The sequence below is a fragment of the Balaenoptera physalus genome (assembly GCF_965194825.1).
Source record: "Balaenoptera physalus genome assembly, chromosome: 11".
Lineage (NCBI taxonomy): Eukaryota > Metazoa > Chordata > Mammalia > Artiodactyla > Balaenopteridae > Balaenoptera > Balaenoptera physalus.
The window spans coordinates 5,839,049-5,851,352 of NC_138896.1; positions in this window are offsets into that span (position 1 = coordinate 5,839,049).

The following is a 12,304-nucleotide window of genomic DNA, read 5'->3' on the forward strand; positions in this document are numbered from 1 at the left end:
ATTTTCTCATTGCTAACTTTCCTTATAAAATTGAAGGTATATTCCAACATGCAATAAATACCATAGTGAAGAAGTATGCAAATTTGAAATAGTAACACTTTCAATGGAAAACCTGTTTGGAAAGCAACATCAATATTTAAACTCAATGTATAATATTGAGACTTAAAATGTTATACCAGGAATTATATTCTTTGGGGCTTAGCTAAATCTAACAGAAGCCAGAAGATTATCCTACTTTAAATTCATGACTTTATTTCTCCCTCAAGGCAAAACATTCATTTTAAACCACATGCTTATCAGTGAACATGTATTAAGTGTACCATTGATGATACAAGAAGTTTTTTTAGCTTTAAAAATACTATAACCTAAGAAATAATTCTGGACTGACTTTAAGTGCTTCTTTGAAAGGTGTAGGTAGAGTATGAATGCAGGAAGCCTATTATAAATGACTGATGAGTAATATAATTTGGAACAAACTAGAACTCTCAACCAGCAGCCACTGCGACCAAAGTAAATATGTTACTATTTCCCACCTTCTAACCTAACACAGGAAGTAGATTGACAAAGTACTGATAAGCCCACCCGCATGCAAATGATATTTAACTATTTTTTTACAGTTTGATTCTGCAAAGAAAAAGGAACTATTATTACTAGTCATTTATCAGTGAATTCCTTTTCTGAAGAACCCACACTTGAGTCTAATTATTTATTTGGAGGGGGAGAGACATAATTACTTAGGGTTTTGTTTGTTTTGTTTTTAATTTTTGTGCTTGGTATTTTTGTGAGTAAAAAATTTTTTTAAGGTTTCTAATTACATTACACCATTTTCTCTAGGGGACAAAATGAAGTCACAAGTATAGTACCAGATGATGCCAGAGGGAAAGTTTCAGAATAAAATCTAAACCAATGAGGCAACTGGGAAGCATATAAGTGGGGGAGAGGTTTGAGGTCAAATTTCTTTGAACACTATTATTCTTTTTGTCTCCCGAGATGGAATTTTTACAGTTCTCTAATGTTTAACCAATACCGGCATCCTCTTTGGTCTTAAAAGAAAATTATAAACTTCTTTTGTGTTAAGGGTCTATTAGAGTTGACCTCTTAATGTCTCTACTATTTGATGTGAACATTACATAGGATCTTCACATTTATTTTATCAATTGTTGCAGGACACTGGTGTGGTCATATAGAGGATCTAAGCGATCTCCTTACTGCCACAGTTGAGAACATCCAGAACCTTTTGGGGACTTTTCCAGGGTTGACGGTAGATACTGCATGTCTCAAGATGCCCAGAGCCCAGAAGGGTGTAAGATTATCCGATGTGATCTTCAAGTTCAAGTATCCCCACATTGCTGGGCTAGACTTCTACCTCCTTCTAACCTTTCTTGATAATTCCTCAGCCACATCTCAGAAACTGGATGTTATGTTGATAGGAGGGACTATGGGAAAAAAAGGTTGCAGTGTATGTTTTCACCCACAAAAACTTTCACTAGGTATTTGAATTTATACAAACTTATTAGGATTAATATCTTTGAATTGAAAGAAAGGGAACTGCATTACCTCCCCTACTGTTATAAGTAGGTACCATGAGCCCAGTAGAATGTCCATGATTTCTTTTTAAAAAAGGTTTAAATTTTTTATATATCTAAAGGTTACTTTCCATTTATAGTTATTATAAAATATTGACTATGCTCCCCATGTTGTACAGTACATCCTTGAGTCCATCTTACACCCAATAGTTTGTACCTCCCACTCTCCCGTCCATGTAATGCCCCTCCCCACCCCTCCCCACTGGTAACCACTAGTTTGTTCTCTATATCTGTGAGTCTGCTTCTTTTTTGTTGTATTCACTAGTTTCTTGTATTTTTTAGATTCCACATGTAAGTGATATCATACAGTATTTGTCTTTCTCTGTCTGACTTATTTCACTTAGCTTAATGCCCTCCAAGTCCATCCATGTTGCTGCAAATGGCAAAATTTCATTCTTTTTTATGGCTGAGTAGTATTCCATTGTACATATACACCAGATCTTCTTTATCCATTCATCTGTTGATGGACACTTAGGCTGCTTCCATATATTGGCAACTGTAAACAATGCTGCTATGAGCATTGGGGTGTGTGTATCTTTTCAAATTAGTGTTCTTGTTTTTTTTCAGATATATACCCAGGAGTGGAATTGCTGGGTCATACGGTAGTTCTATTTATAGTTTTTTGAGAAACATTCATACTGTTCTCCATAGTGTCTGCACCAACTGACATTCCCACCGACAGTGCAGGAGGGTTCCCTTTTCTCCACACCCTCACCAACATTTGCTATTTGTGTTCTTTTTGATGATGGCCAAGATGTCCATGATTTTGCCAGTCAGGTGACTTCCTGGCAACTCCAAAGCTGCAGCTGCTGAAGGGACAGACCAAGAGGAGTAACATAGTTCACTGTGTCCTAAATTAACAGATTGTTTACATGATGGAAAAATATCAGCCCATCCTTATGTTCTGGAAATACGGATGCTGAATGCAAAAAGGGATATTCTCTTGGCAATACCTATTAAAAGTCTTAACATTACCCAAGTGCTTGTTTTGAGAACTATTTTTAAGAATTTATCCTAAGGAAATAATCTTGGAGGTTAGAAAATATTTTCTTGCTTGTTGGGTTTTGTTTTGTTTTGTTTGCTATTATAAACAATATGCTCATCACTAGCATTTATCATAATAGGAAAAAAGTTCAAAAATTTTAAACATTTGATTAAATACATCTATGTTAAATACGTCATATGTTAAAACACCATGCAGCCATTTAAAATGATTCCTTACTAGAATATTTAGTGAAAAGGAGAGCGTCACACAATATGTTAAATTAAAAACTGCCACGAAACACATGCAAAGCCTGAGGCCATTTATTAAATGAAATGCTGCAAGTGATAGGCCTAGCAGCATGCTAACATGTTAACTATTGTTATATATACAATAAATGTTCATTATTATTATATAATTAAAAGGCTGGAAGGTACCTTCTGAAACATATATCTAAGTTGGTGTCTGGTTATATCTGAGTAATAGGATGATGGATAATTTTTATTTTCTTCTTTTTGGTTTGTGTAGTCTAAATTTTCTACGATGAATATGTAAGAATGAAAAACTAATAAAAATTAGGTTTTTTTAGAACTATATTCTTAAATAGGATACTCAACTTATATTCCTTTTTAAAAGTACCTGGCATTAATTTTTATATATTATTATGTGAGTATATTATGTTTATCAGAAATAAAGTTTCAGAGTAGTTATTTACTATTTATTTTTCAGCAGCAAGAGAAATAGGTTTGATACTTTTAATGAGAAGAAAAGAAATAAAAAGCTTACCTTTAGGACTATGTGAGAATATTTGAATTTCATGTGACCACATATTACTGTTTCTCTCCCCTATAGTTTTCCTCCCCCCGCCTTCCAAATAACTCAAACTTCCAATTAACTCAGTATTAATTATACTGTAAGTTTTTTGAGGGCAGGCAGGAATGATTTCTTTCTGGCTTTTGTATTCTTAGAACCTGGTCCCAAATATACTCTGTATATGTTAAATGAATAGGCTGACAAATGGTTAAATATGTCTTATACAATCTGTATATTCTCGCATTATGTAGCTATTAAAATGCCTTCGGGACTTACCTGGTGGCACAGTGGTTAAGAATCCGCCTGCCAATGCAGGGGACACGGGTTCAGTCCCTGGTCCAGGAAGATCCCACATGCTGCGGAGCAACTAAGCCCATGCACCACAGCTACTGAGCCTGCGCTCTAGAGCCCATGAGCCACAACTGCTGAGCCCACGTGCTGCAACTACTGAAGCCTGCACGCCTAGAGCCCGTGCTCTGCAACAAGAGAAGCCACCACAATGAGAAGCCCACGCACCGCAACGAAGAGTAGCCCCCGCTCGCCACAACTAGAGAAAGCCCGCACGCAGCAACCAAGACCCAAAACACAGCCAAAAAATAAATGAAATTTTTTAAAGAGTCATTATCTCCTAAAAAAAAAAAAAAGCCTTCACCCACATGAAGAAACATTTCTAGAGTTAAACTTGGAACTTGGACAAACTTACAAGAAAGCATTTAGAAAGTGACTTCTACAGGCTGTTTACCGTTATCTCCTTCTGTGGAACCAAGAACGTAATTGTGTAAGAGAATTTTGAGTGGTTTGGGTTTAGGTGAATGGCCAAGGGTAATGTTTGTGGCCTTGGGTTAGACTCTGTTTCCCTGAACCAGGCAAGCTGACCTGAGAGAAACCAGACAGGGCATCCTTGGGCCCTGTCAGCATCGTGCGGTAACCAACCAAACCAACCGAGCAGGCTTGCCTGTGCCTCTCAGCCTGCGGTGTGCAAGTCAACGAGCTATCCCGTGACTTGTGTACAGTGGAAGGATAGAGCCACCGTTTGCTCTCCATTTATTTTGGCTACACTGCGTAGCATGCGGGATCTTAGTTCCCCAACCAGGGACTGAACCCGGGCCATGGCAGTGAAGGCGTTGAATCCTAACCATTGGGAAAGATTTTTGGGGCCACATGTTCCTTGAATGAAACTTTTCTTAGAACCAGCCTACACCGCCATGTCACTATGCCACCTGCGTCTGGCTCCCAGCATCCTTCCATGTGTACAGGCTGTTCCCTGACTCAGGGAATGTACACCTGAATGGAATCCACCCAGGTTCAGTCCTGGTAAGGCTCAAAAGCTCCTCTCAAAGCAGGAAATTATTAACTGCTGAGTTTCTCCAGCTAATTTTACAGACTAACCACAAAGAGAAGACTCTTGATGTGGACAGGTGTCCACGTTATTTTCTCATAGAAAACCCAAGTGTCTAGTAAATAATTCCAACTACGAAGTAAAGAAGAAAAGTGGCACTTTAAAATAAATTCAGATGATTCAAAAGTTTAACTGTTGCTTCTAGGAGTTAATCACTCAATGACATATTTCCTTTCCTAAATAAACGCTGACTTTTTGACATCTGGTGTTGGAGCTCATACATTTATGGACACGGCTCGGTTCCTGGATAGAGTGGCGCTAGTTACACAGGATGAGTCATCAGGCCACACCTCACCGTACTCACCACGAGGACCCTAAGACAGGACTCACAATAATTTCACAGATTTCACCTCTGCAAGGAATGCCGCAAGAGGAAAAATGGTTCTTAAACATGAAAATGGCAGGGAAATGTTGCATAGCCTTATATTAAACACAGATTGGGTTTGGTTACTCTGTGGGAATAATTTAGCACGGAGTAAATTAAGTGATAGCGTGGGGAATAGATTCATATTCTGAAGAGCCTAATTTACAACCCAAACTTCCGCAGATCTTACTTCCTACAGCTTATTATAGTTCAATTTCCTTTCAGATCTTAAGGTCTCCCACTTTAGAGACTGAAATTCTTCAGAATTTCCTGTGATATTTTTCCTAGTGTTAAGGGAAGGAAAATGATCTTTGGGGTTATATAATATACAAAGTTGAATTCTAAAATAAACAGAGGTCTTAAGATATAAGGCCAGGAGTGAACAGGGATTAAGAATATATATTGGGCATAATTAATGTAGATTATAACTAGTTTCATAAAACAAGTGTTAAAACTGTTTTAATGCTGGGAAAACTGGACAGCTACCTGTAAAAGAGTGAAATTAAAACATAAAAAAAACCCAAACTGTTTTAACTTCAATTTAAGAGAAAGTTTATTAACTTCATTTTAACAGCCAGACTATAGATTGGAGAAATTTCAAGGGAGAAAAATAAAGTTCTAATACTTTTTAAGAACTGAAGTGGGTCTCTTTTTGTTGCCTGTAAACCATGAACTTAGGTCTTAATTCATTCAACAATGAATACCTAACTATATGCCAAAGAGTGTTCTACACAGTGAGGATGTGGCAGAGAAGAAGACAAATTGGGCCTTTGCTCTCATCGGGTTTACAGTCTAGTGAGGGAGAGAGCTAACAGATGGTGCTAAATGTTAAAAATAAAATAAACCAGGGTAATGGGATAAAGAGGGAAAGGGTGGGGTAAGGCATAACCTCTATGAGGAGGTGACAATGAGCTGAGACATTAATTGCAGAAGGAATCAGCCCAGCGTACTCAAGCAATAGAAGGGACAGAGAGGCTATCTAGTGAGAAGGGGGAGAGCAACAGGTGGTGAGGTGAGAAGGGCTGCAGGGGCAAAATCATGCAGGACCTGATAGGCCCTGCTAGGGACTGGAATTTTTTTTTTTTAATTTATTTATTATCTATTTATTATTTATTTTTGGCTGTGTTGGGTCTTCGTTTCTGTGCGAGGGCTTTCTCTAGTTGCGGCAAGCGGGGGCCACTCTTCATCGCGGTGCACGGGCCTCTCACTGTCGCGGCATCTCTTGTTGGGAGCACAGGCTCCAGACGCGCAGGCTCAGCAATTGTGGCTCACGGGCCTAGTTGCTCTGCGGCATGTGGGATCTTCCCAGACCAGGGCTTGAACCCGTGTCCCCTGCATTGGCAGGCAGATTCTCAACCACTGCGCCACCAGGGAAGCCCGGGACCGGAATTTTAACTGTAAAGAGAAGTCTTTAGAAGATTTTAAGGAGGTTGTGATATAATCTGCTTAAAGATTTTGAAAGCGGTAACATGGGCAGGAATGGTGGAGTAAAAACTCCTAAAAATCATCTCCCTTCATAAAAGCAACAAGAACACTAAAAATTTGTCCGAATCAACTTTTTCCAAACTCTGGAAATTAACTAAAGACTTGCAACAATCTGAGAAGCATTTGTTTAAGAAAAAGACCTGAATTTCAGTAAGAAGAGCAAACTTTGAGATGTTTTAACTTTCCATGTACCCATCCCTCTTGCCAGCCTCTGTGATAATCTTGTAAACCAACAGCTCCACAATCACAGTGAAAATAAGACTGGGAGTCACTGCAGGAGGCAGATGGGGTTGGAGTTCCTCCAAAGGCCCATTCCTAAAGGGTGGAATTATCTATTTAACTCAAAAGGAGGCAGTAATCGAGGAATACAAGAATTTAAAAAAAAAAAAAAAGACACAGACATATAGAAAACAAATAGAAAATGGCACACATAAAATTTACTTTATTGGTAATTATATTAAATTTAAAAGGATTAAACACTTCAATAGAAATGCAGAGACTGGCAGAATGGATAAGAAATGAAAACAAAAAATGGCCCAACTGGGCTTCCCTGGTGGCGCAGTGGTTAAGAATCCGCCTGCCAATGCAGGGGACACGGGTTCGAGCCCTGGTCCAGGAAGATCCCACATGCCGCGGAGCAACTAAGCCCATGCGCCACAACTATTGAGCCTGCACTATAGAGCCTGTGAGCCACAACTACTGAATCTGCATGCCACAACTACTGAAGCCCACATGCCTAGAGCCCGTGCTCCGCAACAAGAGAAGCCACCGCAATTAGAAGCCCGAGCACCGCAACAAAGAGTAGCCCCTGCTCGTCACAACTAGAGAAAGCCCACGTGCAGCAACGAAGATCCAACACAGCCAAAAATAAATAAATAAAATAAAATTTTTAAAAAATGACCCAACTATATGCTGTCTACAAGAGACACCTTTTAGATTCAAAGATACAAATCAGTTGAAAGAAAAAGAGTGGAAAAAGATACTATGCAAATATTAAACACAAAAGAACTGGGATGGCTATCCTACTATCATACAAAGTAGACATTAAGACCAGAGACAAAGAAGAACATTTAACAAAAGAGTCAAGATAAAAGGGTCAAGGTATTGAGAAAATATAAGAATTATAAACATGTGTGTACCTAATGAACAGAGACCCAAAAATATATGAAGCAAAAACTGACAGAACTGATGAAAGAAACAGAACTTCCAACAGTTAATAGTTGGAGACTTCAATACCCTATGTTAAGTAATGAATAAAACAACAAAACAGAAGATCAACAAGGAAATACAAGACTTGAATAACACTATAAAACCAACTAGACCTAATGGATATCTATGGAACATTCTACCCATAACAATAGGATACATATTCTTCTCAAGTACACAAAGAACATTACCCAGGATAAACAATATATCAGGTTGGAAACAAGTCTCAATAAATGTAAAAGGATTGAAATGAAACACAATGAAATGAAATTAGAAATCTGGCCAGAAGACTGACCAAGGAAAAAGTGAGAAGATTCAAATTATTAAATTAGAAATGAAAGAGCAGACATTACTACTGACATTACAGAAATAAAAAGGATTTTAAGGGAATACTATGAACAACTGTATGCCTAGATGAAATGTACAAAAACTTAGAAAGACACAAATTACTGAAACTGACTCAAGAAGAAACAGAAAATCTGAACAGACCTATAGCAGTAAACACATTAAATTATTAATCAAAAATTACTCACAAAGAAAAGCTCAGAATGAGATGCCTTCACAGGTGAATTCTGACAAATGTATAAAGAAGAATTAACACCAGTCCTTCACAAACACTTCCAAAAGATAGAAGATTAAGAGAACACTTCTCAATTCATTCTAAGAGGCCAGTATTACTCTGATAGTAAAACCAGAAAAACTTCTCACAAGAAAAAAACTAGAGGCCAAAATCTCTTATAAGTATAGATGCAAAAATACCTATGAAAATACTAGCACACCAAATCTAGTAACGTATAAATCAGATTAGAAACCATGATAAAGTGAGATTTTTTCCAGTAATGAAAGATTGATTCAACATATGAAAATTAATCAGCGTAATACACCATATTAATAGAATAAAGAACAAAACCATATGATCATCTCAATAGATCCAGACAAAGCATTTGAAAAATTCCAACACCTTTTCATGATAACACTCAACAAACTAGGAATAGACAGGAACTTCTGAAATCCAATTAAGGGCACCTATGAAAAATCCACAGCAAACATCATACTTAGTGCCAAAGGCCTGAAAACCTCCCCCTAAGATCAGGAACAAGACAAGGATGTCTTCTCTCACCACTTGTATTCAGGATTGAACTGGAGATTCTAGCTGGGGCAGTTAGCCAATCAAAAGAAAAAATATGCATCCAGAAAGGAGGAAAGAAGTAATATTAACCCTATTTGCACCGAGAAAATCCTAAAGAATCTTTTAAAAAGTATTAGAACTAATAAACAAGTTCAGCAAGGTTGCAGAATACACAGTTGATATACAAAAACCAATTGTAGTTCTATACATCAGCAATGAACAATCTAAAAATAAAATTAAGAAAATGATTATATTTACAATAGCATAAAAAATACTTAGGGATAAACTTAACAAAAGAAGTGCAAGACTTGTACACTGAAAACTACAAAACATTGCTGAAAGAAATTTCACAAGACCTAAATGCATGGAAAGACATTTGTGTTCCTGGATTAGAAAATTTAATATTGGTAAAATGGCAACACTCCACAAATTATCTATAGATTGAATGCAATCCCTATTAAGACTGCAGCTGGCTTTTCTGCAGAAATAGACAAGTTGGTCCTAAAATTCATATGGAATTGCAAGGGACCCTGAATAACCAGAACAATCTTGAAAAAGAATAAAGTTGGAAGACTAATACTTCTCGATTTTGAAAATTATTACAAAGCTACAGAAATCAAGACTGTGTGATAGTGGCATAAAGTCAAACATATAGATCAATGAAAGAGAACAGAGAGTCCAGAAATAACCCCTTATATTTAAGGTCAATTGATTTTTGACAAGCGTTCCAAGACAGTTCACTAGGAAAAGAATAGTTTTTTTCAACAAATGGTATTGGGACAGCTGGATTTCCACATGCAAAAGAATGAGGTTGGACCCTTACCTCACAACATATAAAAATATTAACTCAAAATGGATCAGAAACCTAAATGTAGAAACTAAAACTATGAAACTCTTAGAAGAAAGCATAGGCATAAATCTTCATGACTTGGATTAGGCAATTGTTCTTAGATACGATACCAAGAACACAAGCAACAAAAGAAAAATTAGATAAATAGGACTTTATCAAAATAAAAAACTTCAAAGGACAATATCAAGAAGGTGAAAAACTGACACAAAGAAAGAGAGAAAATATTTGCAAATCGCATATTTTATAAGGGGCTAGTATCCAGAACATATAAGGAACTCTTAATAAGAACTTAACAATAAAAACACAAAAAATCCAATATAAAAATAGGCAAGGGGGCTTCCCTGGTGGCGCAGTGGTTGAGAATCTGCCTGCCAATGCAGGGCACACGGGTTCGAGCCCTGGTCTGGGAAGATCCCACATGCCGCGGAGCAACTAGGCCCGTGAGCCACAACTACTGAGCCTGCGCGTCTGGAGCCTGTGCTCCGCAACAAGAGAGGCCGCGATAGTGAGAGGCCCGCGTACCGCGATGAAGAGTGGCCCCTGCTTGCCGCAACTAGAGAAAGCCCTCGCACAGAAACGAAGACCCAACACTGCCAAAAGAATAAATAAATAAATAAAAATAATGATTAAAGGTGCTAATAATTAAAAAAAAAAAAAAAGAAAATATAAAATTATTAAAAAAAAAAAAAAAAATAGGCAAGGTATCTGAATATACATTTTTCCTAAGAAGATATACAATGGCCCATAAACACATGAAAAGATGCTGAACATCATTAGTCACTAGGAAAATAAAAATCAAAACCACAATAAGATACTTCACATCCACAAGAATCGCCATAAAGAAAAAGAAGACAACAAGTGTTGACAAGGATGTGGAGAAATCAGAACCCTCCTAAACTGCTAGTGCAAATGTAAAACGGTGCAGCTACTTTGGAAAACAGTGTGGTAGTTCCTCAAAGGGTTAAATGTAGAGGTAGAATATAACTCAGAAATCCCACTCCTAGGTATCTATACAAGAGAAATGAAAACATACGCCCACAAAAACTTTTTCATAAATGCTTATATCAGCATTGTTCATAAAAGCCAAAAGGTGGAAACAACCCAAATGTCTATTAACTGATGAATGGATAAATAAAATGTAATATTCATACAGTGGAATGTTATTTGGACAAAAAAGGAACAAAATACGGGTATGTGTTACAACATGAATGACCCTTGAAAACATTATGTGAAAGGAAAGAAGTCAATCACGAAAGACTTTATATTATATGATACCATTTATATAAAATGTCCCAAATAGGCAAATCTACAGAGACAGAAAGTAGATTAGTGGTTGCTTAGGGATGCAGGGGAATGAATGGATAAGGGGGTTGGCGGTGGTGACAGTTAAGGAGTACGGGTTTTCTTTTAGAGGTGATGAAAATGTTCTAAAATTGATTGTGGTAATGGCTGCACATATCTGTGAATATACAAAGAAAACATTGAATTGGGCACTTTAAAAGGGTGAGTCATATGGTATGTGAATTATACATCAATAACACTGTTATTTAAAAAACAATCTGGCTGATCTTGCCACAAATTATAAGACTAGTGGAATTGGACTGAGAAAAATAACCCATGCCTCTCTCAAATTATGACAGCTCTACCATGTTTGGAAGAAGATGGGCCAATATGTCATTCCTACTTCACTGTCTGAAACCTGGAATAGAAGCCTGGACTCTCAAATCTGGCCATCTCCTCTTTGGTTGTGATGCTTCAGCCTAGCTGAGCAAAGTCCCCCTTCTCATCCCACAGCTCTCTTTCTACAGTCATCCAGAGACGGTAACAACTGGAAGAAGAAACTCAGCACAGGAATTGGTGGGTGGTGGGGGGGAGATAGTCTAGAGAAATGTTTGAATTACAAAACAAACAAACAAACAAAAACAACCTCACTTGAATTCTGGATAGGAAAAATATATTTCCTAGAAAGAGTAAAAAATCTGATTGGTTTTTGACTTTAGCTCTGTAATTGTTTCCCATGCGAAAGCAAAAAATGAATATACTCAGAGATTAATCAGTAAGAGTCAAGGACAGATCCAGGCTTTGTGGATTCTAAAGTACAATCTGGGGAACTTTCAAAAGTATGTAGTGTTACGAATGCAACTTTAGGGATGAGGCACTGGCGGGGGTGTTATGAGGGAGAAGACCTGAAGCATAAAGTTCACAAGCGTCCTGGAAAAGCTACTTCTGGTCTGAATATACATGGCACTCATTTTCTCTTGAAAAATTATTTGGAGATGCTTAAGAAATGAAACCAAAAATGCTGAAAACAAGACTAAAAGCATTAGCTGTGAGCACCTAGTCAGTTAAAGGTAGAGTTGTAGAAAATACTGTCACAAATATGGTTGCTAAACTCAAGGCAAATGTGAAACATAACATCTGAAAATTAACATGCATTCACCTACAAAAACTATAAAATAGTAACAATAACCTCAATTTCAAACTCCTATT